Raw genomic sequence first — 27,480 nt, 5'->3', positions numbered from 1 at the left:
TTATTAGGAAATACCTAAACTGTAAAGACTGATGTTGTACAGCGTGAACAGACCTGCAGACATCTAACGACCAAGGCAGAGTGAGATTTAAGCGCTTGGTAGTTTCTGTCCAGCACTGGCATCCATGATAAAGCTCCCAGACTCAGACAGCAATTGCTGCTCTCAACAACTTACTTCAATGGCCGGTGAAACCTAAATGACACTGCCAAAATAGGTCCCATTCTCTCGACATTAAGCTCTGCGGCATACATGTGCGATACAGTGGCTGCAGAATCAAAAGGGCTTCTTTGCCCAAAGAAGTAGCATTTTATTTGTCTGCTTCAATGTGTTTTATCACTGTTTGAACATTGATCATTCCAAAAAACAGATTATTAGTTGAGACTTGTCTAAAAGCAGTTGTCCAAGCTGTGTTCTTCTTTATTTAAAGCCTTTGTTCACAAGCATGTGTGTGATGTTATTTTTTGAATAATTTATATCCCCTTAGTCCCAGGCCTTTCAAAGATTGGGAAATTAGCACACCATTTCACAAGGGACCAGATTCTCAGTTGATCCAAAGGATCTATAACACCATATTCCAATCTCAGACAAAATGTGAACGCAGCAAGACCTTGACATTTCTCCACATCACATCCCTCTGCCGTCTCACATCTATCTAAGGCACAAGAAAAGCATGATTAGTCCTGTTGGATAATAGATGCACGCAGTGGGAAAGGTCAGCGCTTGTCAGTCCTTAATGCCTCAACCTTTAAATTGGGGGATGGGCGAAGACAGATGAAATAAATAATAAATAAATAAATTAAAATGAGTGGGGCTAGGAGTTGCCAACACTGTCGATTTATAAGGATCAATAATTACTCATGCTATATCATGCTCGAGCACAGCATGACAGGGAAATGCAAACATCACAGCTCAGGGGCAAGAAAAACTATTTCCATCTTCCCATTCGCCTGACAAAATAAAGCTGGAAATGCCATCTGTGAATGCACAAACAGGAAAACTAGACCTTAAAAGAAAATAAAAAAGACAGGCTAAAATGAGTGATTTTATTAACGTCACAATTTTGCACGTACATTTCCTTTTTTAAATTTTATTTACACCTAGATGTCTACATTTAAGCCCTGTAAAAACAAGCCCAGAGAGCCCAGATACATTAGATGGTCTAATCTATACGGTGTATTTGTGTCTTAAGGAGTCGAAATGTTGCAGTGGAAATGTCACACCGATTCCTCTGCTTTTAAATTATTGCTCGCGTGATTTCCTCTCAGGTGCAAACAGGGAAGTGTGAAGACGTGAAAGTCCATCATGGCACTGGCTGTAAGCAGAATTAAGAGCACAATTAACAGTCTCCGTCGAGATGGCCATTAGTCCTCCTCTAGGTTGAAAATTACCCCTGTACGGTGCTGGATAAATAGCAGCTTATGTATAATGCAAATACGCTATTGGTGGTATTTGAACAGTTTCAGTTATGTGGTAACATGCAATATGACACTTTTCTCTACAGTAATTCCAAGATTTGATAGAAACAGATCACAAAGGAGGCGAGAGAAAGGATGCCACTTGCAGAATTCTGGTCACATACAGATAAACAAGATCAATGTAAACATTTCATTTTCCACTTTTTTGTCCTTATGAAGACGGCTGCTTTGAATGGGTCGCACAGGCGGTATTCCACATTTATCTTCGATTCATGTCAGTTTAAAAATGTGTTTCAGATCATGATAGTAATACACTGGCTCAGTTTGGGGCAGAGGATGTTCACCAAAGTAATAAATGAATTGCAAAGTCGAAGAACCCAGTGACTAGACAAAGTCAAATTTGCAATCAACACAAGCCTTTGATGCAATGACTTTAGCTAATTACTTCATTAAGGAGCAGACATAACTTTTGCCCTGGATTGCCAATTAATGCGCACCCTGGACGCGAATGTGTTATAGGTGCTGTTCTTACCAAGCAATGATAAACTATAAATTGTGAGTCCAATTCATTTAAGATCGGTGTAATTAAGCTTTGGGAAATGAACACTGCTATACCCATTGCTCCTTGGAGAGTAGTGATGGGACGTTTCCACAGTAAATAATGCTCACTCTTCACTTTCCACCTTGAAAATGCTCTTTTTTTCTAAAGCGCTCATTAAACCATGCTTCTGTCATTAACCACTTTTAGGAAATATTTGCCTTATGACCAGCTGGGGTTCATCCAGTAACATTTAAGGTAATTCCCGCAGTATAAAAGACAGCCGGTGGAGGGAGTCACCATCAGGGCATATTCACAGCTGCCTTCCCGGGGGTGTTGTTGCAGCATAGTGTAATTGGATATTTGTCTTAAAATCAGGCTGGCATTACTGACGCACCTAACTCAACCTAAGCTCATTCTACAATAGTCTGTTTCCAACCAACAAAAAAAGCCCTGTGAATTTTAAAGGTGATAATAACAGCTTTGTAAAAAATCTTTTTGTCCTTATTACTAAACGGAGGAGCTGGCGTCTTGTCTTCCTGGCAGGAATGGAACATTTGTTTTTCCTCACACTACTCAGATCGAACTGTGACCCATCCTGACATGGTTCAATTTTCTAAACACCACTGGTCAGTCAATAAACCCACACCCTATAAAGAGGTGACGAAAATACAGTGTAGGTTTAAAGGTTAAATTCTCCCATCAAAGGTCAAATCCACTTGAGCGAAAGCTTTTACACCCTGTTGCAGGCAGATAGATGGATAGATAGATGGATCAGACAGACAGACAGACAGACAGTTTACCAGCGATACAATGAATAATTAATTCCCATCAGTGTCTGTGTTTCTTATTTCCTTTGTGGGAAAACAGGATGACACAAACAGCAGTCAACACCACTAGATATAAATGTGCTTTAATTGCCGTTGGTTTCTGTGACTGACTAGGACACAGATTGTTTCAATTTTAACACCCCAGCTCTCTTCGGAGTTCTTGGTCTGCCAGTCTAATCACCAAAGCATTAATAAGAAAGTCCACAATACCCGAACACCACACTGTGGATGAACCTACCAGTGTTGTGTTTTTCTCTAATATTATGATGTCTAAAGAGGGAACTAAAGTAGCTTCTGGCAAACAATCATGATTCCAAGAAAATGCTGAAAAATAATCTGACATTTGTTCACTGTCTTGGGCTTTTCTCTGACTATAAAGGAGGGAAAAACACAATATCCAACAACACAAACCACACTGAACAATGGGGAGTATTTACTACCGAGTGCATTTACTGTCCACTGTATTATGTCTGTAGTTTATGCTCTGTATAGTACATTCAAAAATGACCAGAAACAAACACAAAAAAGGAGCATCTTTTATCTGTGCACTTTCTTCTGCTAAGAAAAATACAATATGAAACCTTGCCTTTTAAAGAAAGGGAAATCACCACTCTGCTGACACCCGTCAATGATGACTCAATAAGACAGTTAATCATAGGTATTCAAACTCCTATTTTACTGCTCACAACATAATTGCCATACTTCCTATTTTACAGGGAGCAACGACTGAGAAAACAAGGCAGTGGTCTCAGAAACAACATACGTAACACTCCAGGCTCTAAACTAAAATCTCTGCAGCGCTGACAGACAATGCTTGACAACGCTTACAGTGACATTGTTTACAACATTCAACATGCAGTCACTTAAAAATTTATGAACAATACTGTGGTGTACATCCAATACTTGGAAGTACCAAGCAACCGGGCAGATGATCATATCGCTGGTGGATATACTGAGAAAACATATGCCTTTGTTAGTGCTGAGGGTAAATCGTGATGATGTTTTAGCTGTGTATGAAATGTGGGAATTAGACTTAAAAAAAAAGAGAGAGAGGAACAACTAAAATATCAGATGTAACTTGTGCTGAATTACTCTGCAGTGCAAGAAGTGAATCTCCAACAGAAAACCTTTGCCACCCAGATGACACAGACGGTTGGGTTAATTGGCTGGAAATGGTAAAGCATGGAAGTTTTGAATTATTTTTCTATGGAAACGGTTGTCTCCTCTCTTCAGCTAACACTGTTGTGCAACTTTAGTCTCCTCAGATTTTCTCTTTATTGCTTCCCTTCTTGCAGGAATTAATTCAACAGAGCAAGAACCGAATTTCAAACTGAGTATAGTGTGTTGATATAAATTTATATGCTGTGGGCAAAGCTGTGAAGTTGTGCTTGAAGCTTGAAAAGCATTTGGGTAGAATTTAATTTTAAAGTACAGTGATTACAAAGAAGTTACGACTTGATGAAGAGTTGATGGCTGTACAGAAGACAATTACAGGTCGTTTACAGAGAAGCAAAGCGCAATAATTGGATAATCACATATTTTTATTAAATGCAATGACCTGTTTTGAAGTTTGTAGCAATCCATAAAGAAGTTACAAACTAAGTAACTACAAATAAATATATGAGTATCAGTAAATAATTAAGAAAAAAACAGTATAAAGTATATGATACCGGACTATAAATTTAATTAAGGCAAAACCCTATTTGTGTTGGCTTTTTCAGAGTCACGGTTTTTTTGTTTTATTTTTTTGGATGAATGAAACTTTTAAAGATCACAAGAGACCAAATCAAGAACATCGTTGTGCTTATATGAGATCAGCAGGAGTTGTGAGTAGAAAGGTGGAGCCAACTGCCACATCATCCCCCATTTGAGACAAAACCACATCCTCTCCACCCCCCCAATCTTTTTTTTTTCTCCTCTTCCTACCCCACCAAAAGCAAAAGCTCCCCTCTGGAGAGAGAACGGATGGCTCCTTCTGCTCCATTAATCTAATGACAATGCCCCGTGACTAAGACCAGCTTAGCAGGCATTGCTCATCCCCATTGGCTCCTCTTTCACTTAGCATGCCATGTATGCATGAATGCAACAGGGGCAATGACAGCAAAGGAGGAGGAGAAAGAAAATAAAGCGAGACAGAGTGGAGACAAACAATGGCCAGATTATATTGCACTGGTGTCCATGGTTACTCGAGGATGTCATCAACCAGCACTGATAAAGGGTTTGATGAACTGTATTTACAAAACTGTCAAAACAGTGTTGACACAAGGATGAGTAACAATACAGCGCCTTAGCAGAGATATAAGGTAAGTAACATTCTGATCAACTAGTAATTTTGTACTCGATGCATACGATCTGACATACAGGTCCACCTCCTACACACAGGCACTTTCTGTGACGTCTATAAAGCTATAATGTGCACCTCGTCAAGCATGTAGATGAGTCACAGACACCACGAGAATTGTCATTAGCGTGCTTGAACTGCTCAACAGCTCTTAACAGGTCATTCTCTTGTCTTTCTCAGCAACGCCAGACAAAACAGATCCCCATCATCTTGCTATGAAAGCGATTCCACTGCTCAACATGCCATGTCTGCGACTGTAACTGCTCACACAGTGAATATGACAATATTTACATAATTACTAGTTTCCTGACAGAATAAATGCACAAAACTGCAATCTAGTTTTGCAGCAGTGAGTCATGAAAAGTCAATGGGTGCAGTCCACAGAGAACAGCAAATCACTGGCTACTCACGACGCACCTACAGCACAGCTATAGTGCGGCCTCCACTGTAATTTATGCCTCGGATGGATATGATGCGCTTTTAGTTCTGTTCCGTAGAAGGTAGCAGAAACATCCCCTTCCATCTGACACCTCTGGGAATGTCAGTGCTCCGTGGTGTATGTGTTGCTTCCCGATGTCTGCAAGGAGCACAGGCTGTGTGTATGTTAGGCCGGCGTCTCATAGGAGAGACGTCCGCTTCAGCCTAACCTCTGGGGAAATAGCGACCAGAAGTTGGCTGTCAAATAGCAGAGCTGCTGGCCCAGAATAGCACAGGGTCAGTGTGGAAAAATAGGCCTCCCACACAACAAGAGCAGACAGGGCTGCTTAACTAAATGTGTGACACTCTGAGGCAAGTTTACTGCCAAATATTCTTGCTCACATTAAGAGTTAATAGAACAGATCTGTTTGGGTGTGACTTTGCCAAAAAAATAATAATCCAAACGGCAATGCCTGAAGATATCAGTGACAGAAAGCTGTTCTGTCACACCTTAAGGGTGAGAAGCAATTCACCTTGATTTTTTTATAGAGCTGTTATTTTATTAATTAACACGTGATGAGGTTTGCATTATAAAACATGATGAAAATGGCAGAAATAATTACAGAAAATGAAATTATCAAAGCAGACAGAGTGAAAGTGATATAAGATCAGAGTATTCATGTGAAGCGTGAATAAAATGGATCGTGTAAGAGGTGGTCAACTGTCTGGTAAAATAAAGACATTATTGTGATGAGATATTTAGTCTTGTTGCTACCTAATTAAGGCAAATATTGAAATCGGAATGAACAAGATGCACAGAGTAACAGGTAAGATAAGGAATGAAATGAAGCAATGTACAGTTCTGTAGATATTTGCATACTTGTTAGGCAGTCAGTTAGGCTTTTGTGCATTTACATTTTCTTTTAGTGCATGTTTTTTCCCTCCTTATTAATTTCAACCCATTTCAGAAATAAATGTTCTCAAATGAGATGCTTCTGACACAATCAGTATGAATTTAATTCTAGGGTAATGTTGATTGTACAATGAAATCACACTCTTACGTGGCTTTAGCCATAAACGCAAGGTCGTATTCGTGCAGTGTTTTGGGGTGAAAGTGTTCCCACCTCAATGACTCAGGCTTGATTGAGTGTTCTTCTGCTTTATTACCAAGGGGGGTGTTTGTTGCCATGGTGACAGAGAAAGCAGGGGCTCATACAGTATTTCATTACTGACTGAACAAAGAGCAAAATGGAACATAATTTGCAATTCTGAGAGACAGACAGGCAAGGATTAAAAGTTTCTACAGTGCTGCGCCATTCGTCTGTTACTGCAGGTACAGTAATTATGCGCTGAAAAAGCCATTACAATCTGTCACACTTTGTTTGCATTTGTTTCCTCTATTGATGTCAGCAGTTTTAGGAAATGATGACAAAGATACACTTAGGGGCTGTAAATTGTAGGAAAACAAAAGCACCTTACGTGTTCTAGCCAACGAAAATGGCCCCTGAAGACGTTGACAAATAATTTTACAAAAATACACGGAATATCTCTGCCATCAGCCCTACCTCAGTTCCCTATCATCACTGTTATTAACAAAAGAAATGAGAACTCAGACGTACTTGTTAAAGCACGTGTTAGTCTGTGACTGTGTGTGTGTATACCACACTGTGTATTTCAGAGGTTTACATTCACTTAAACTGGTATCTGATTTTTAAAGGACACACACAGAAGAGAAACAGAGTATTGATAGGGTATTGTGTGTCTGCACTGAGAAAAATCTATCGCACTTGTATTTCAATTTGAGGAAACTTCTAAATGGCTGTCATGCTGCAACGATCACTGTTTGAAAAAAATACATCTGATGCTTTATTTATGGCTTTATTTACCTTAAGATAACCTTGAACCTGCAAATATCTGCTTCTGCTCTGTCATTAGGGAAGTAAAAGGTGGTTTTACTGCAATGTAGACGGTGCCAATTTTCTGCTGTTCAGTGGATGTATTTATAATGGCGAAGATGTTGGGTTGCTACTACCTTGCTATCCAGGTCATTGTCAATTCAAACAGTGTACAATGCACTTATGTGTTTGCAAGCAGCCGCCAAGTTGTATGTGTGTAAGAGAGGGACGTTTTCACTCGCATGTATGTTTGTGGACTCACCTGTGTGTGTATGAGTGAAGATTTAAGACTGAATTCTCTTTGCACATCAGCTCATAGCCGACATCACATCTGTGTGAAACAGCTGTATGACACCCAGATGCATGCACTCACGCCTCATATTGCGTTTTCAAGGTACTCTTAATTTCCATTTCAAGTAGCATTTTACCCAGGCGTGAACTAACCGTGACGTTACCCGTTGGTTTCAACGCCGAGAAAATGAAGCCCGGATTTTGCTACTTCCTGGTCACCGTTTTGGATTTTTTGGAGCCAGTGATGTAAAAAGCGTCATCAAACAGGCTGGACCGGAGAGCAACTAGGGGCAGGACCAGTCAATGGGACTGTCAATCAAGTATAGCCACGCCCCCTGGCTCAGCCAACTTTAACGATTTATTTAAAATTCAGTATTGATTTATTTTAAGATCGGCCACCTGATCTCTCATTTTGACCATGAAAACTAACGGGGAAAAAATCCTGAGCTGTAGAAAATCAGTCTATCAAATTTTATTTTTTCCAAAAATGAATTGGGGTCTATGGAGCAAAAGCTTTTTGGGGCCAACTCTAGCGGACGGCGTGATATTGCAAGTTTTTGACACTTCCGGGTTGGCTTCAATTTTGGAGCCAGATGCTACATCCATCTTTATATACAGTCTATGATTTTACCACGTGCAACATGTGACACAATCCTCTCTGTGGCTGCCTGTAATGCAATGAGATCAAACCAATGAATGCATACGGAGCAACTGAACCTAAAATAAAACACGTAATACTAACAGCACAATATATCACATTATATGCATATTAGAGCACTTAGACTAACAATATCAGATAGCGCAGTGAGCTATATTTGCTATACAAATCCAGGGGGAGATTGAGCCAGTGTGGCTAACTCTGGGTGGTTTGGTCTGATGATATGAGCAATAGAAGGAATGCAAGAAATAGCTTGTGTGCTACAGTGTGCCCATCTGCATTTGCATACTCCACTGATACGGATCAAATATTGTGTGATGAGCAGTACTTGGCTCATGAATATGCGCAAAGCAATGTTCTATTTTCCTTATGAGTCCATTTGGGCCTGAGCAGCACATTTTGTGTTTTCACTTTATCCGGGATATTCTCTCCACCTGCGACCTTTGCTAAACAAAGCACAACTTATCTGGTTTAAAGTCTTGAAAGAAACCGGGAAACGGAGAGGACAAAATAAATAAACAAAGCACAAAAAGTGCTGAGGAGAGAGATAAGACTACACTGGGTCAGAGAAGAAAGGAAATGAAATTAGGTATATGTCCTGTTTGTGCTTGGCTGGATTTATGTTGCTGCTTTACTTATTTCATTTAAGCAACAGAGCTGTTGCAAGAGCAGACGTGTGGATATGGGAAGAGCTGTGGCTATGAATCTCATAGATGCAAAAACAACACCACAGAACTGGGGCCCCTAAAACAGGTTAACGTGAGAATGGTTAACTAAAAACAACAGACAGAACAATGTCCTTGGACAAGTTGCCGTTGGGATGTTTTATGTGAAGCTGGGACAAATGGAACAGGCGAGAAGATGTCTGTTATACAGTCGACCAATGTAGGCTGAAGCTGAGCACAGAGGAGTAGCTTTTAGAAGACTAGCTGTTATATGAACCTCTTGTTCTTTGAATATTTCATCATAAGGGCGAGGATGGAAGTTTTTCACCTTAATGAAGCCCCTCCCTGCCTGTTCCTTTTTAAAAATCTGTAACACCATCTTAATCATCTAAAAAGGAAGATCCCAATTATCTATAGTGGTCCTCGCTCGACCAATGCCTCTCTGCTGGTGCCAAAATTCCCTTCCTCTCCAAAGCCATCACTCCAGATTTGACCAGGAGCAAATTCCACCCTACCCCATCTATTCTATTGTCTCATGATTATTGAACACATGCCAGTCTGTGCAGCTTGATATCTTAAAACTATTAGGGTGATCAGGGGTGGTATTAGAATGGGCGTTTTCTAATCTAAACTATAAATCTGATAAGTATGATGTCACTGGAATTGCATTCTTTCTGCCCTTTTCTCTTAGCTCTCTCAATGTTACTGATGAAAGCATGGTTCAAATTACAGCTGTTGCTCTGTTTGCAATTTTATAACGCGGACATCATAACGGTGCAGTAAATGGATGTATTTCCTCTGATATTTCCCCAAAGGACCTGGCCTGCAATATATTGTGCTTCACCTTTAATAAGCTACTGGGGCAAAAAAAACTCACGGTTCTTATTGGTTTTTATTCATCCACCTAATTAATCAGTGGTAGGTGGGGGCTACCATTGCTAGCTTGCATTATTTGGCATTTGTTCTGTGGTAAAAAGTCGTAGCTCTAATTAGGAGAGATGATCCGTTATCCATAATGAGAATTGATGGCTTTTCTTGCGCACCACCGAGCATTTTCTCTTTTTCTCTCAAGATTTTCCAAATGAAGGCCTCGGTCCCTCTTACTCTGTCACATGGACACATTCAGAACTGTATATAGAAAAAGGACTAAATGAAACACTATGTGATTAATGGACTTAATTTCCAGCAGATTTGACTTCACGGTGACAGCCCACTTCACCTCGAAAGCTTTCTGATTATTAGATTTAAGCTCGTGTCAAAGAAGTCAGACGGTTTACAGAGGAATGTCCCTCCCTACTCGATAAGGCTCGTGTAGAGGAGAAATGCAATATGCCTAAGTCTGTCACCTTGTAAAACAGTGAACCCATATATACAACAATCTTGTCGCTCCCTGTGGGTGTCAGAGCCTCCTAATCTTTGCACACAACGACAGCCCATCTATACGAGGCTTTGCAAGCCTGTGCTAATGCTGTGTAAACATTGCTGCTGCTGTTTGCCACTGATTTAGCACATGTTAATATTACATGAGACAGAAGGGCCCTTTGATGATGTAAGTGAACACTCAAACTAGGGCTTTCCACCTCAGGGAAGGGGAGACGGGCTGTGGAGCAGCTCCTTCGAGATTTCTTTCACTTCCGCATTTGCAATCCGCCGGCTTGGTAGGAGTTGAGCTGTTCATTTTTCTGCAGCAGTATTAGAGAATAGGATTGTTCTAGTTTCACATACCAGCACTGAGACAGAATCTAATAATTAAATAAATCAAACACAACACATACTGAGGCTAGCAAGTTATGATGTAAAAAAAAAAAAAAAGTTGGCCATGCAAGTGATTGCTTGTTTTTTCAGATGTAATTAATGACTCAGCAGAGTAGTTACAGAAGCTTGTACTTTAAAATCAAAGATGTCTCTACAGGGACTTAATATCACTGCATCCAGTTCTTTATACCGTTATTTCTAAACAGGGATCGACAACTTTGCACACTCCGATGCACTCGAGCGATATCAAATCAATCCGTACCCAGGGAAAGTTACATCTTTTGACAGAAACTATTTCCCGACAGCTGAGAAAGTTTGGCAATAGCTGAAGATGACTTTTGGAATCAGATAAAGATGAACAATTAGCTGCGAGCAGTGATTCGACAAGGGAACATTAGTGTATCAAGTCAAACTATTTTGCATTAGAGACTAAATATGTGTATTCTGGTAGAATTCTGTGATTTAAAATGACTCCAGCTCCTAATTGTGCACCTCTAACATTATGGATTTTTTAAAAGACATTTTTTTAAATAAATATTTTTATTTTAAGAAATTAAAACTGAATTGTAACAGAGACAATAACAACAGAACAATGTGTCGATTGATGGTATAGTTCCATTTGTGGCAGTTACGTTGAGTAAAAAGTAAAAGTGAAGATCATAAAACTATATAATAATAATAAAATAAATAGACGTGGAGCTTAAAATATATGTTTGTGCAGATCAATAATGTTGAATTTTAAATATGCACTGTTGAGAATCAGCTCAGAAATCGGTTGGCTTAATTTCAGGGAGTCTATCTTTAACTCACAAGTTGAAAGCCATCTTCAACCTTGTTCAGGAGTCGAACACTGACAGTCCTGCCTGTGGCTTGCAGAATGCAGTGATCTCTGTTCTTCTGTCTTCACTTTCACTCGTTTCAGGAGAAACAATTCCCCAGGTCTACCAGGAGCCTAAGGCCAGTTTGTGTCTTCTGGGAGTTTTCCTTCATTAGTGCTGCACCAACCTCTGATAATCCCACAGGCTGCACTGGACAGTTCACTGATGATGGAGACAAAAACCTGACTCCTTTGTTTGTGGCACTCCACTCTCCAAGGTCTCTCCCTCTTTCATCTTTCTACGACTGAAACTGCACACCAAAAATCTTGCTTTCCAGCCGACACTGTGCTTCACTAAATTTCGAAGAAGAATTTTTATGGTGGTACACACACAAGTACAAAAAAAGAAAAAAGTGCGAACACCCACTGGCAGCACAATGTCATCAATAGAGCTGTATAAGGACGAGCAAGCGCGGGAATGAGGAGATCAGTTTCAGGAGAGAGAACAGACTCTTGATGAGCCATTAACCTGCTGTCGGTGAGGTAAAATGGCTGTAGGACGTGGTTTAATTTACCCTTTTATAAAGAGGTCGTTGAATTGATGAGCCACAGGAAAAGAGTTACACCCGTAGTTTGGTGTATTAGCAATGCCGATAGTGAGCAGGTTGAGCGAGGAATTGGAAGAGCGGTCAATACTCCCGATCAATCTAAGCTTTCAGGAATCACTGTTACACTGGTGGTCAAATCCATAAAACTAAAAATATAGATTTGGGCTGGCCTCTTATGGAGGAATGCTCCAATTTGAAAATTAAATCATTGGAAATCTCTTTCTGAAGCACTCTTATTTGTTTTAAGCAAAAGCGGTTCTTGAAAATGGAGACATATTTGGCATGGGAGTCTCAATGATTTCCATTTTGCAGAACATTATATTTTGTCAGCCAGTGCTTTCATATATCTATTACTGGGCTGGGCATTTTCAGCATTGAGTTTAAGATCTCTCTTTAAAAATATCCATCAGCCGCTACAAAGAGTCAATTTTCACTTTGAAATAAGCTGCCAGAGAGTTCTATGTGGTCTCCTCACCATCCATTACAGAAGCTCTATGGATGATAAATTTTAATAGACAAAAGATGACTAGGAAGGTCTCTCCATCAATGAAAAAGAGAAGAGAAAGATTGAAAATTATGGCCTGTTCTGTGTCTACATGTATCCAGGTCTTCTGTGGCACTGCAAGTAGCCCACTGAGCTGTTTCATAGGACTGGACTCATATTCATGACTGTTGACTCCAAATTAGACATGGCAATTATCTGGAAAACAAGGCACAAGAATGCTGCATTTACAGCTGATATACTACAAAATCCTCAATTGATGACACCCCTGCCTGTCACCTTTGTGTGAATATTATCAATAACATATGCATATAATCCGTTTATGCAGTTCAACTCCTCTGCAGAAACCTTTCAGACAAATCTACCAATATCCTCAGCTGTCATAAAAATCTAATCTAATCGACTGTGTGATTTTGTTCTGTCATCCTGTTACTTGGACCACTGATGTTATTCCACACTGACATGCAATCTTGTGTCTGCTAGAATATCACCAAGAAGCTGAATGCATCTGCATGTACACTGTGTGCCTATGGGAAAAGAAAGAAGTGCTCTAATGCACTCGATATCCTTCACTGAGAGTAAAATAAAGACAGACATTAATCGAAATTTCATAGCATGCAAGAACAGAAGGCTTGGCCTGGAGTAATAGCTGCAATGGCTTCGTGCTTCACATTCACCTCCATGTGAGAGCTGGTATTTATTACTAAGAGCAGAAAATGGGAAGGGACTATGTGAGGACAGGTACGCCACACCCAGGTCTTATGATCATAATTACTTTTGATGTATGGTATAAATATTATATAAGATCAATTGTGAAGGTAACACACTGAATTGTTGATCTGGCCTAAGACAAAGTATACTGTATGCCCTTTACAGAATCAATAACTAATTGGTATGAGCATGAAAGCAGATTAGTTGTTCTGAATTGTTCTTTAAATGTGTGTTCAGGCACACATTTCCTAAGCTATTCCAACGTACAACCACACAGTGACATGCCCAGTTGTAAGGTGTTGCTTCCAATGTTTCCCACATTGATTGATCTACAGTACCTTGGTCCAAATGTATCCTATAATGTTACGTATTGTTCAAAAGCATTGCAACGAGTTTCAAGGTCATCATCTGATCATTTTATGACTAGATTCTCAGAGGTAATTTTGTCTGCAGAACATATTCTGAACATTTATCATCTCGTGACTAATGAGATCAAATCCGTTTTTTTTCCAACTCTACATTAGAAACAAAATGGAGCATGTCAGGATGCCCTGTGCTATGGAAGACTGTATTGTTCATATCTTAGAAACATGAAAATGATACATGAATCAGAAGCAAAGAGGCATTATGGGACATCTAAAGTGATATGACTAAGCCCCCATGGGCACATGACATAATTATGGATTTATGTTGGGCTATATATCATATTAGCATAGGAACTCTACTTGTTCAAAGCATGATACCATGGCACTATGTCAAGCCTTATTCCTCTTTTGCTTTCTCCTTTGTCACACTTAATCTCATGTAATCCACTTAGTGTCATATCTGAAAAAACATGACAGGAATTCCACCGTTCGTTGCCATGTAGCACCTTTACAGAAGCTATCCCGGCTCTTAGCGGGAATGCTGACGTTGTTGTCTCAGAGCTAAGCTTATCTCCATGGCAATTTGCTTGGGCAAGGTTTGGTGAAATGTGTCACACAAACATTGTCACCAATTCATGCATTCTGTGAGAGATAACGGGCCCTTGAGTTCATTCCCTTAAGCCTGCAGGGGAGGGTTGGGGGCAGTCGTTTGTGAATACAACGCTTGACGCCGGTATAATTTCCATTTGTTTATCTCTCTTTTCCCCCCTTTTAGGGACAGTGGAGATGTAACACAAAGAATATAAATGTCAGCCCGAGATTAAAAGATTGCTTGATTCCATCCTAGGGCAGAGCTCTAATTCTTCAGAAAAAGGGCTGATGACAAATTCCTTCTCAGACATGCGAACTGAGTCAGAGAGAAATTAGCAAAGAAGCCAAGAGGGAAAGCTGCCAAAGACGTCAAGGTTATTATTAGAATCAAAGTTTCACAAATTATTCATGTATGTACAGTATGCATGCACACGTTTTAAAATATTTGCCTGTTTGTAAAAAAACTGGCAAAAAAAACAGCTGTTCATATAATCAATTGGTGGTGCGTATGCAGCATCCTGCAAGCCTGTGTAAGAGAAAAATGCATGGTGTTTGTGAACGTGTTAAATTTACATGACCTTTGAAGCTTACAGGCAGTATAAACTGTTTTCACCTCCCCTTCTCCATCAAACTATTTTCAGTAGTTTAATAACTGCAACATAAATAATAATAAAAATAATAAACATCAAGAATAATATGGGATAATGGCAACAGCACTAAGATATCCGGCCGTAACACTGCAGAACAGCATACTGCTGAGAAATAAATGATTATCCAACAGCTTCAGCAGTGGCTACCTTTCAGAAAGAATTTTCCATTCACTGGGAATTACTGGTTGTGGCCTATAGTCGTATTGATTCAAGGTTTCACCACGTAAAGATCACGCTAAACACACCACTGTAAGAAATGACTGCTGAGGGGGGAGATTTTCTCTCATCTGGCTCCAGTTCTCACAGCGTCTCAGATGAATTTACATCACACAGGACTAAATCTTCTTGGCCTGGTTAACTTCCTCCTGTACCGCCTTCGACTGTTACATTTTAAATCCTAACACATTACTGATGAAGACAAAAATGTCCACAAGTACACACTTGACTGAAAACTAGTGTGCTGCTGGCGGTCAAGGTCAAGTCAAATCGACAGACTTGGTAGAAGAAATTTACACGTTGTATTGATAATTATGAAAAATCATGAGAAATCTTTTTCGTACATTCCCTCTGGTGAAATTAGTGAATCAATATGTTTTCTCTTTGCATTTTATATGCCATTGTAACAATGTTTTCTCCAAATATGCAGGCAGAGCTTTGTGTTAACATTCCAGACTCACTCGCTGAGGATGCATATTTGGAATATTTTCTCTTATTTTTTCGAATTAGTAGAGAGTTGTCTGACCTCTTCTGTTCAGACTAAATGCCCTGAGAGTAAAAACTCGTCAACACTTTCTATCGAATCTGAGGAATTTCTGGATTTAAGAAATGAATAAAATCAACATGCAAACAAATGCAAATGAAGAAACAAACAAAAAACTATGGGGAGACATATTGGAATGCTTTTTTAACAGTTAGTATTTGTTGTTTGCTAATTTGGCCAACCTATGAATGTGATAAAGAAAATACTGAACTACTGTACAATAACTGACTTTCTGGTGTTTTCAGAATACCAGCATGCATTATGCAGCACTGGTGGCTCAGCTCCCTGTCTCCAAAACCCACTTTTTGCTCTACTGCATCTCCAAGGCCTCCCAGTTTGAAAAGCTGTAATAATAAATGCATCTCAAAGACAGAAGTCTCCTAATATTGCAAGATTTAGAATTAATTGGTCGACTTAATTATTTTCCGTTTGTGTTAAATTGCAGAAAGAATGCTCTAGTGGTATGAGAAAAGGCATCTGGAGGGACGTCCAGTATATTGTCAGTATATTTTACACGTTTACACTGTTTTTTTTAAAAAAAATGTTCTTGTACTATTCCTCAGAGCTATGCAAGAATTATGAAGAGCACAGTTGTGTCTCTGAATTCTAATGGACTGAACTGACGGAACACTTTCTGATCTGACATGGCCTGCAACGTGCAAAAAAAAACGTGGATGGGTGTCCGTTAGATATTTTTGATTGACAGAAAAAATACTGAAAATCAAAAGTAACAAAAGAAATCGACCAAAAAAGAAAAACCCTCAAAGACTTTTCTAGGTGCTGGGTAAAGTCTTCTCATGTCAGCTAGTTGGCTGACTAGCAATACGATATGCTACAGTACCACAGGGAAATATAGGAGCACTCAAGTTTTGCCTTTAAAAAAAAAAAAAAAAAAAAAAGAGGACCTACAGCATCAAGAAAGTTCAGCATCCACACAGTGTCCTTCCATCAAACTGGTTTCCTTCTTTGTTGTGGTAATGAGAGTTTTTCCTCCATTTCCTTTGCAGTAAACAATGGCGGTAACTCTCATCTTCTTTTAGTGTGACTGGCCAGTTCATGAAAGGTAACACTGATGAGTAGAGCGTCCCTCCTAAACACTGAGCTGATTTAAACTTAAAGCACACAGAAGTGACCACACAAAAAGCGCAGATAAAGGAAAGAAGACAAACAGTCAGAAGAGCCAGCATGCATTCTAAGGCCATTAAAAACTATTTTAGTAACTCAGCCCTGTGCCTGAGCCACACACAACCTGGACAACGGTGGTTTGCTCTAAAAAACTGTTACTCACGAGAAACAAACATTTAGTAGAATTTGGATGCATGCTTTTTCAGTCACACTGAGGTTGTTACTATTAAGTAATTGCATGCAGTATTTACAGATTTTGTAGGACGCTGCATACACGAGTGAGGAAAGACTTCCATTTGATCTATCTTACAATTCATATGTTATTGACTAAAGTCTGTATTTTATAGATAATATTGCAAGCAGCTTCAAATGAACAAAAGGAAATTGAATATGGAGATTGAGAGGGCAAGATGAACCACTTTGTACTCATTCACATGCTTTGTTGCGAGAATCTAAATCTGTTTAAATGTCTGTTTGTTTTTTTTTTGTTTTTGTTTTTTTAACTATGAGCTCCCCAAAAAATAACTCCAAAAGGGACTTACAGTACCTGAGATGGATTAGGTAGAGTGTGATGTATCTCTTTCTATGTGGTTACATCTTCTAAAGGCAGATTTCCTCTGAGCCTAATAACTTTGAATGAAAAGAGAGGATTAATGCTGTCCTAAAGGTTCAGGTTATCATATAAAGTCCTGTTCCATCAGTGATCCATCCACTTCCCAGTTAACTGTCCAGTAAAGTGCTTAATGCAGTGGCCCTCAAAATAATATTTACTGCTGCAGTTCGTCTCGTGGCGCTGAGCCCCGAAGGCCAATTCAGTATTGGTTACATTCAACTTCGTATTGATTATGCATAATCACAGAGGGTATGTCTTTCCCCTTGATTCTCCTGTCTAAAGTAAGGTCACGGCTGTAAATCAAAACTCTGAAAAGCTAATGAGCTGATGAAGATAAACTCCACAGCAAAACTTAATAGCTAAACTCTATGACTATGTGTGTAGCAATACACTGCATTAATATTATAGAAGCTACTGCATTTGTTGTTACTTTTTTAGTGCATTTACAGCTCAGTGCATTAAGATGTTTGAGTATTTGTGACAAAAAACACATACCACTCACTATTAATGAAGAATTTAGCAATAAAGAATACCAAGGGAATTAAAAGGAGGCCAAGGAAAATATTGCTGTGTGGAGGAGTGAGGGATTCACAAAAGATTTACAAATGCAAATACAACAGCGCTACAAAGAGGATTAAACTTAATCAAACCAATATGAGACAATATGCAGTACAAGTTGTAAAGAGTAATGATCAGGAAAACCATAGTGTACACACATGACACAGACTCGACTCTCTCTAAGCATTGCAGAGATGTTTTAGCGACAAGGCAGATGTAGAAGTGTCCTTCATAACGCCATAGCTGTTCAGGAGAATGGCTCCAAGATGGAGTCAAGGTCAGAGGAAAATCTCATTCTGACATTAGAATAGTGATGGAGCGTGACGTCCTTTAGAGGTCCAAGAAGTGCTGGCACGTATACATTCTCACTGCAGTGGTAATAAAAGGGAACTATGGTAACTTTAAAAGATTGGATATTCATCTTGTGTTTGAATTAGCCAGAGCACATCAGCGTGGGCACTTAATGGTGAGCTCAGTCTGCAGTACCGAAGTAAAAGTAAGCCGAAATGAAGAACAGCAGTTATACACATGTACTGGATGGCGCTGAAGGGCAAACAATTAGTCGAATGGGAAATGAATAGATAACAAATATTTGCTGTGAATAGACAAACACAGTAAGGTGGGGGAGAGAAGTAAGTAGTGGCAAATAAGTTTTTGTTTCTTTAATATAAATGTGTATTTGGATTTTTTTCCCCCTCACATTTACATTTGCAGAATCCTTATATTAGTGCATCCACAGAAATGCAAATGAATCAACATCAGCCCAACCTGTACATTAACCTACGCATGGCATTAAAACACTATGCAAACTCTAAACAAGACAAAAGATGGCTAAGGAGTAGAAATTCTTCAATAGTGTTGTAAAGATTTAGCTCAGTATTAAATGTGAAGCTTTACTAATTCTACTCTATGACCCTTTACAAAACTGTCAATAATTAAATATCCCACTTCTCCAGTTGCAACGAAGACTACTGTATGCAAACTATACAAAATTAAACAAACTGTTTAAATGTCATCATAAAGATAATTTCTCAGAAAAAGAAAATACATCCAGCAGGTAATTGATGGCTGGTGTGACACCTCTAAGCCAAATGATCTCGGCTGAATTTGAAAATGCACAAATGTGGGAAATAGATGATTCAATAAATGACAAGTTACATAAAAAGTTATTGCTGTAGAAATGAAATTATTACTTTTCTTAAGCCTCAACACTAAAGCCTTACAAGAGTATATGTGAATTCATTCAGAGAATTAGATGAGACATATTTTAGTGAAATGTTTTTTCTTTCACCAGTGCATTCATCTCAACTAATTCACAGAAACACCTGTAAAAGCGGACTCTTATTATCGAGAGGGACGTTATTACTCCTGTTGTCTCTTTCAAACTACAAAAAGCCTGCAAGTGAATACACACACACACACGCTGCAAATGCTCTTCTTTTCAGACTTGGAGGGAAAAAAGTGAAAAATCTCTTCTCTTTTATTGTCGTTTGAAAAGATTTATATGTAGTCATTCTTGTACAAAAAGTTTCTGAGCAGGTTAACTGGTCATAAATTCTAAACCATTGAATTAATCCACTCCCTAGTCAGGTTTAAAGGACGATGATCAGATAGTATGACCAGTACACTGACACTCCTTTGACTATAAAAGGCCATGTTGAAGTGTAGCTTTATTGGAATTACATGGCATAACAGGTGACAACAGAAAGACAAAAACAGGCTATCTGCTGGATGCTGGCTTATCATTTGAAGCCATAGTCAGATACTTGAATACCACAAATTCCACCACTTGTACGGAAGAAACAGTTTCAGACAGAATTATACAACAGACAGTTTGCTAAATGATGCTCTAGATGGATTTATCCGACAACATGATGCCCTAAAATGCTTCACGAAGACTTCCCGAAGTACTAATTTTGTTCAGTATATTTGTAAATGCAAAGCTTAACCTTTGGCAGGTCCATTGCACGAAAGATCAATAAACCTATGCTATATAACTTTTTGGTGCATGTAAGATGTCCGTAAAGCCATAAAGTTCACACCAAAGGATGCTGTTCTCTCCTGCAGAAAATAGCGCTACTTTCTAGGGTTTCTTACTTTACTTATCTATGTTACCATGTAATGCAGTTTCATAACATGTGCCTATCATTGTCCTGAAAACAAAGACTTAGCAGCTGCTAGCAACCTGCCATTATTACCTCACTACAGCCACTTCTGCTAAATATACCCCCCTGTACTTCTCTACATCTCTATTAAGAGATGTTATGGTATGTAACCAACTCATTTACATCGAGCCACCTAGACAAACAGAGTGGACAGGGATTTTCAGGCGGCGGGTGTTGAAGAGAAAGCAGGCTAAAGCGAAGCATTTTAGACAGAGAATAAGAAAAAGTGCTGCGACAAATGTTCGGAAGGACAAAACTGAAGTGTGTTTGTTTTATAACACTAAAGTATGTAAAGTAGTCTAGAGCAGGATATGGGAACTTTAACTTCAGAGGACCCATTACATGTATTTAAGCCAATATTATACCCAGCTTAATAATTACTGCCTTCCTGTTGCTGGTCAAGATGGTGTAATGAATATGATGTGATTAAGAGAGCCCACAGGGTGAACCTGCCTCTTCACTGAGGTGAGAAGAGAACAATGGTGAAGGCAGGTGAGATGTTGCATACTGAAGAGTCAAATGAAACAGAATGGATTATAAACCAAGCAGGTATAAGGAGGGGCCATTCTTTACTTTTATACTGTTGATCATGTCTAAATGGCTTAAGATAACTCCTCCCTGACATCAGGGAGATGACTGCAGTGACATTGATCAGTATGTTAATTACCCTAATACGTTAGAGGACTGCGATTGTGGCGGCCATGATGACTGTGTCTGTGACGGCACGAATTATGATGATGACAGCAATGACAAGGATATTGCCGAGTATATGGGACAGCCTTGAGCGCATTAGCTACATAGCCAGTATGGACTCGTAATGCATTGTATTAGTATTAGTCATTATGTGGCATGATGCATCTATTTGTACTGAATGAACAAAGGTTGGATGCTGAAGGGAAGGACAAATAGATATAAGTATATTTTGGAGTTTCAAAGTATCGACCTGCACAGATAAACTATCAAGTAATTCACATTTTTAGATGATGAACACACTTATAAAGCTGCAAAGCCGTGTTGCACATAAAACCATTTGGAATTTTTCATCTGCAGTGAAAAGTGAATTCTCATTTCTCTTCCGAACAAAACCATTTATCATTTAAACATTAAATTTGATACTTCCTTTGTGGATCAATGTTAAAAGACAAAATACTCTAATGGGCTGACCCACTGATTTCAGAAGCTTCTTTAATGAGTTTGCTTAAAATAATTTAATTCCTAATGTAAGACAGCTAAGTTCATGTCCAATCACACTGATGACTCATTTCAATCACCCAGGCAAAAGATCCTATAACTGTAGTTCTACAGTCACAGCTGGCGCACTCTAATAGAACTTTAGCACCTCGTTATCTCATGAAACAGAAATTTGGGTGCATGTGTTGCTCCGCTGGTTACACTATGATGAACACATTTAACCCCTGAGAGCACCGGGGTCAACATGTCTCTTCCAATGGGTTTTCATTGACAGATAATATCTTATCACACAAAAAGGGCTCTGGTTCTGTATAGGAAAGCAAATCAGTACACATTTTGACTGTTTTGTAATAGATCCATTGCCCCAACATAAGAACATACTTTTTATTGTTATAGTTTTTACTGCTAATGTATGGTCAGGGAAAATAAGCAAGATAGTGGATCGTATTATAAACTTTTTAGCACCTCTTAGCATCTTATTGCAAACATCCAGTCCAACTCCTAAACATGATCCAGTATAGCATGCGTGGAACATTTTTGAAACAACATATGTCCACTGATTGCAGTTAACTTACTGGGATTTTCCTGTTCTCAGTCAGAACCAGATGTTTTGCTTCTAAAATTAGTTCAGCGTTTAGTTTTGGCGTAAAGTCTGAGAGTGGTTCTAAATTAGGTTCAGGAACCCAAACCTAACCGTTCTGTTTTGGTGGCAACAGAGTATCACGAATCAGCAAAGACTGATTAGAAAGTTCCACCTTTGGCAAGAGTTAGCATGCTTGTTATAATTTCAAAAAATGCTTCAATCTCTTAGAGGCCTCTATTGACTTAGGTAATGAAACCCATTTATTCCAAACTTCACCATGACACTGATGATTTGTCAATATGCCATCCCAACTGAATGTTAACCAGGTGAGTCAGAGAGGCGTGAAGGGACCTAGGGAATGTTCCATCTTGTTAACACGAGCCTACGTGCCCTGATTGACTCAAAGAAAACCTCTGTGGTATCCTAAAACCTTAAACTCTTACACCTCAACGTTCTCACTCAGGCTCTCTGTCCTACAAAAACAAGTCCAGTCGATAAAATCTGATTATCAGAGTGTTCGTAACTTTTTTTTCAGGAAATGTTTAGGAAGTTTCAGTTCATTGTTTTGCTGGACCACAACTTTACTGATTTGGTTCACTTTCACCATTCTTGTGGTGTTTATTTTCGGCTGCAGCTGTTTCAAGCAAAACGCCTCTGAAAACTGACTGGACGCTATCTGCTCAATGAAAGTGGCAAATGTATAATTTGGCAACTAACTGGTGAACATAATGCAGCTAATGAGGTAAAGAGGCAGGTGTTTTGTTCAAGAGTTGGAAGAGAGCAAAAAACAGAGCTAACAGAGAAGGAATTTCAGATTTTGAACTGCCAGGTGACCACAGAGAGTACTTGAAGCAAATGTTGCTTTGTAAGTGCAGGATGTGGAAATGTCTCACTGCCAAATCAGCTTAATAGGTAATGATATGTTGATGATGCTGCATTCACAGCGTGTTTTTTTCTGCCTCAAGCTATGCATTTCAAAACTGTTGTACACGCCCTGCTGAGAAATAATCTCAGTAAAATGAAGAAAGTTAAGCAAAGGAGCAAATGAGTCAATTAGGCATCTTGTTTAATGTAAATACTTTAGCAGTTTCTTTTTCAATTTCCCTTAAATATTTAAAGTACTTTAAAAATATACATTCTTATTTGAATAAACGAAATAGCTCAGCACAAATAGCAGTTCATGGGTTTACGTCTGCCTCCACAGTAGTTTGTGGTTGCACAGCTGATGACTTTGTGAAGACTGGAGTTTACACTCCATCTCCATAGCACACAAACAACTGCAACATCTTCCCCTTTTGCCTCTGTGAAAAGAACAGAATTCATCTGCCTAAGATGTCCTTGGGTTAAATAAAGTTTTAACGTTGGATGGAAAGGACAGATTTTGAGTGTAGCATCAGTCAGATCCTCTCTCATCAGCAAACAGCTGGGAGAGACCAAAAGGGCACACAAATCACTCACTCTCTCAGCCTATGTCAGTGGAAGCGGCAGTTCTGTTTTAAGTGACAGTATGCTAAGAGCTGCCCACATAAAGGGCTCTAAAGGCTCCTCTGAATGGACCTTGTGAACAAAAGGAAACTTCCACCAAAGGGCAGAGAAATTTATCTCAGGACGTTTCCCTCTACCTCACTACAGAAGTGGATGGGAAATAAACAAAAACTTCCTGAAAACAAGAGATGGTCACTGTCCAAACTGTGCACAACAATTACAATGACAGATATATCTGACTGTCCCTCAAGGAAACCAAACTTGATGATGGATGAGGAATGATAATATTTTTGTTGCTGTGGACAAGGAGGACAAGATGGATCCTTATATGGCAGCACGTATTACCACAGCACCTTCTCAGGATACTCCAAATGCCATAGTCCAAAAGCATGACTAATACCATGCAAAACATAAAGAGCAGATAGGAAGACCTGTGTGACTCTTTAGTGCCCTTGTAACACCACAGACTTGGCCCATTGTTCCAGCATTTAAATGTGACTGACTGTTAAAACCTCTGGTCTGCTCTTCTGGCACCCCAGCAAAAGCTTTACTAAGTAAGCTAAACAGTGTGATAGCCTAATAATTGAAATACACCCTCCAGTAATGGTTTTAAAAAATGGAAATTTAGGCATCCTCCACAGAGAGCACAAAGGTTTATGCACAGAAGTTTATTAAAGAGTTTCTTTTTACTGCCTGACAGCATTCCAATTTAAAGTAATCAATTATCCTGCCTTGCTCTTAACATCACGGACAAGGCTTGGCCTCCCCTTCCTGAGTCATGAAATGGCTGCCAGAACTTCCTTGAGCCCGACTGTAAGGCCTTCAAAGTGGCCTCACTTAACTGCTTCCACACTTGAAAGCATGCTTATACACCCACAGAAAATGCAGTTATTTCTTATTCTGCTGCTTTAAAAACCCCGAGGCCAAACAAAACCAAAAACTCTTTCGTCTTAAGCTTTGTGTCTTCCATGGCCAATTGATCACAACTAGAGATTCCACAAAGCCAGAGCACTCAGAACTGCAGCTAACCTTTGGAGGAATGGGTCAAAGAGGTCTGATCATATGTAAGTATCGTATTCCTTTCACTGCCTTGTCGTGATTTACCTAAAACAATGTCTACACAAAAAGCACAGTGTGAGCAGCACATTTAGCAGAGCAGCAACACTGAGTGCTCTACCTATGTGTCTACAAAAGATGTGTTCAGGTATAGCGCTGAGTTTAGGTCACCTGAGTTCTGAGCCTAATATATAATGACTATAAAAGAAAAAAAGAATTTGAAGCTAAAAATATGTTTAAAGTTGCACATAAGCAATTCTGTCACTTGTGTAGACAGCTGTAATGGTTAACAAAGAAGCCTATCATTTTGTCAGATGTCCATGGACTCAAAACCGTGGCTGAAACATCGTCTTTGTATACGTGGTGTAAGAGCTTCTGCTATGTAATAAAACCAAGCTGCATCTTGTGTCTTATGTACCTGTGTTAGAGTCATACAGAGGTCACTGCGCTCCAAGCATGTGTAAATAACATCAGCTTTAAACATATTCTGGCAGCAGGATTCTGCAAACCAAGCCAGAGACACAACAACCGGCAATTGCCAGCACACATAGGTACATTATACAGCAGAAATGGGTACCTCTGGTGGAATATCACTTAAATGCCAACCAATTCAAAATTGTGTCATCTCTCAAAAATGTCAATTTCTAAGTTGACAAGCATGGCTTTTCCTTTTATGAATGATCAAAAACAAATCTTTTGAAATACTGCATTGAAAATACTGGCGCCAAAGTAGAAACTCAACAAATGAATACACCTGCGTTTTTTTTACACACAACTTAGAAATTCTGAGATCATTAAAACATAACTGAGGTCACCTGTGGTTTCCAATTAGCCTTATTGCATGAACATTGTCATAGTATGACCTGTGGATATCAGAACTTTCTCAACTTTGGGTCAGTGGGCAAATCTGCATTAGGGCTCCACATAAAAAAAAGCACTGTTAGAATTAAAAACTCTGACTGTGAGACATCACAGTGACAGAAGATGATACAGGAAGATTGTTGACCAACTAAAAATCAGTCAAAACATTGCTGTAGCATAACCTGGGAGTATGAGCCATTGTACAACTACATAGAGCCACAGTGGTCGTCCTTTTAAAATCAGCCCAGGGGACAATGCGTTACTTGCAGAGTCTAGCCCAATGAAAACACGGGGATGTACTTCACAATAGGACAGGGGTAATCAATGGAAATGTAAGTTTCTGTGACAGCAAAGGTGCCAACAGTGAAGGACAGTGCATAAAATCATCATATATCAACCCCCTTGACTGGCATTTAAGAAACCTCCCCTTGCTTTCTAAACTACAATATCAAACATTTTGAATCACATCAAAAAGCCTGATGGATTTTGAGAGCACATTCACCATGTTTGACAGGAACCTGGACAGGGTACCTCAGTGAATGCATAGTCCTGACAGCGAAGCACAGAGGTGGAAATCTGATGACATGGAGGCTGCACGAATGCAAAAGGTGTTTGGGGACATGACGTTTAAAGATGGCATCGTAGATGACTGTAAATATATCACAGTACTGGCTCTGAGTCTCTAGAAGCTTGGCAGAAAATGAACATTCCAGCCTAATATTAAAGCACAGTGCCAAAATGACACAAGCGTTTCTAAAGAAGCACAAAAGTAAAAAAAAATAAACACGCTTCGCTTAAAACATCCCCCGCCGTATATATAGTGCCTCAAAGTGCAAGAAATAATAATCTGTACTGGACGATATACCTACAAAATGAAACATCGTCACTACAATAAAAATAATCAGGTCAAGGTCATACACCCCAAAAGGCACATCTATACTACATAGAGATGGCCTGGGTGCAATATGAATGAAATCCCTCAAGTAGTTCCTGAGATATGCTCCGGAAACGAAATGCGGACGTACGTACGTACGGACATACGTACGGACATATGGACGGACACGATGATGCCAATATCCCCCTTCGTGCCTACGGCAGGGCGGGGGATGAAAACAAAACATTTATATATATATATATATATACATATATATATATATAACCTGGCCAAGTATTTTGTCTGACTTGAACCCAACTTTGTTTTGGCTGGTCCATTTAAAGCGCATAGACATTCTTGTCATGCTATACAAAACGGTTTATTCATAGCAAAAACAAAAAAAGGATATCCCTGTCACATGATGTTCAACATGCAGACAGTCTATCTGAAATATATGTAACTGAATCACCAAGTCAAAGATTCAGCTGCTATCCAGGACTGAGGTAGACCAGGGTAAACAATGCAACTGTCTTGTAAGGCTGAGCTGTGTGAACACAGGAGGAAAAGGGGACTGTGAGATGCAATATTCAACGTTTCTTCTGAGCTGTGCAAGGCAAAGCTACATACCAAGCACGTTATTTCTAAAATGAAAATAAAAGTCAATGAAGGGTGAGGATTCAGGTTGTGGTTTGCAGTGTTATTGCGGCCACACTTGTCTGCACATACAGTTAAGAAGAAGAGAATGTTTAGAAACATGAAGTACCTTGATTCTTTTACTACATTGCAAATAATTTAACAACATTTCCCCACTGTCTGGGAGAAAAGACATTTGTATGGCAGTCAAACATTGTTATAGTATGTATATAGTAGTACTGAAAGCAGGAATACGTATAAAGAATCTAGACAGAGTTTCAGAAGGTGTGTGCGTGTGTGTGTTTGAAATGGTGAAAAGACAACTATGTAAGAAGTTAATTACACATCTGCTTTCCTTTGTGATTTCTTTATATTTTCCCCTGGATAATTTCAGTTGCAGTTTCTCTAATCATCATCAAATAATAACAAATAATTACATGTATATATATTTTGTCAATATTTCAACAACAATTGTTTTTGTATTGTATAATTTAAAAAAATCATCATTATATTGGTCACATGAGCAC

At 39.1% G+C, this 27,480-nt stretch overlaps 1 protein-coding gene across 1 annotated transcript in view; it reads right to left on the bottom strand.

Annotated features, from left to right (window-relative positions):
* The window catches only part of ctnna2 (catenin (cadherin-associated protein), alpha 2), a 361,962-nt gene that overhangs the window by 63,278 nt on the left and 271,204 nt on the right, over positions 1 to 27,480 (bottom strand).

The sequence above is a fragment of the Acanthochromis polyacanthus genome, chromosome 3, assembly GCF_021347895.1.
Source record: "Acanthochromis polyacanthus isolate Apoly-LR-REF ecotype Palm Island chromosome 3, KAUST_Apoly_ChrSc, whole genome shotgun sequence".
Classification (NCBI taxonomy): domain Eukaryota; kingdom Metazoa; phylum Chordata; class Actinopteri; family Pomacentridae; genus Acanthochromis; species Acanthochromis polyacanthus.
This window is presented reverse-complemented; position numbering and strand designations above follow the sequence as displayed.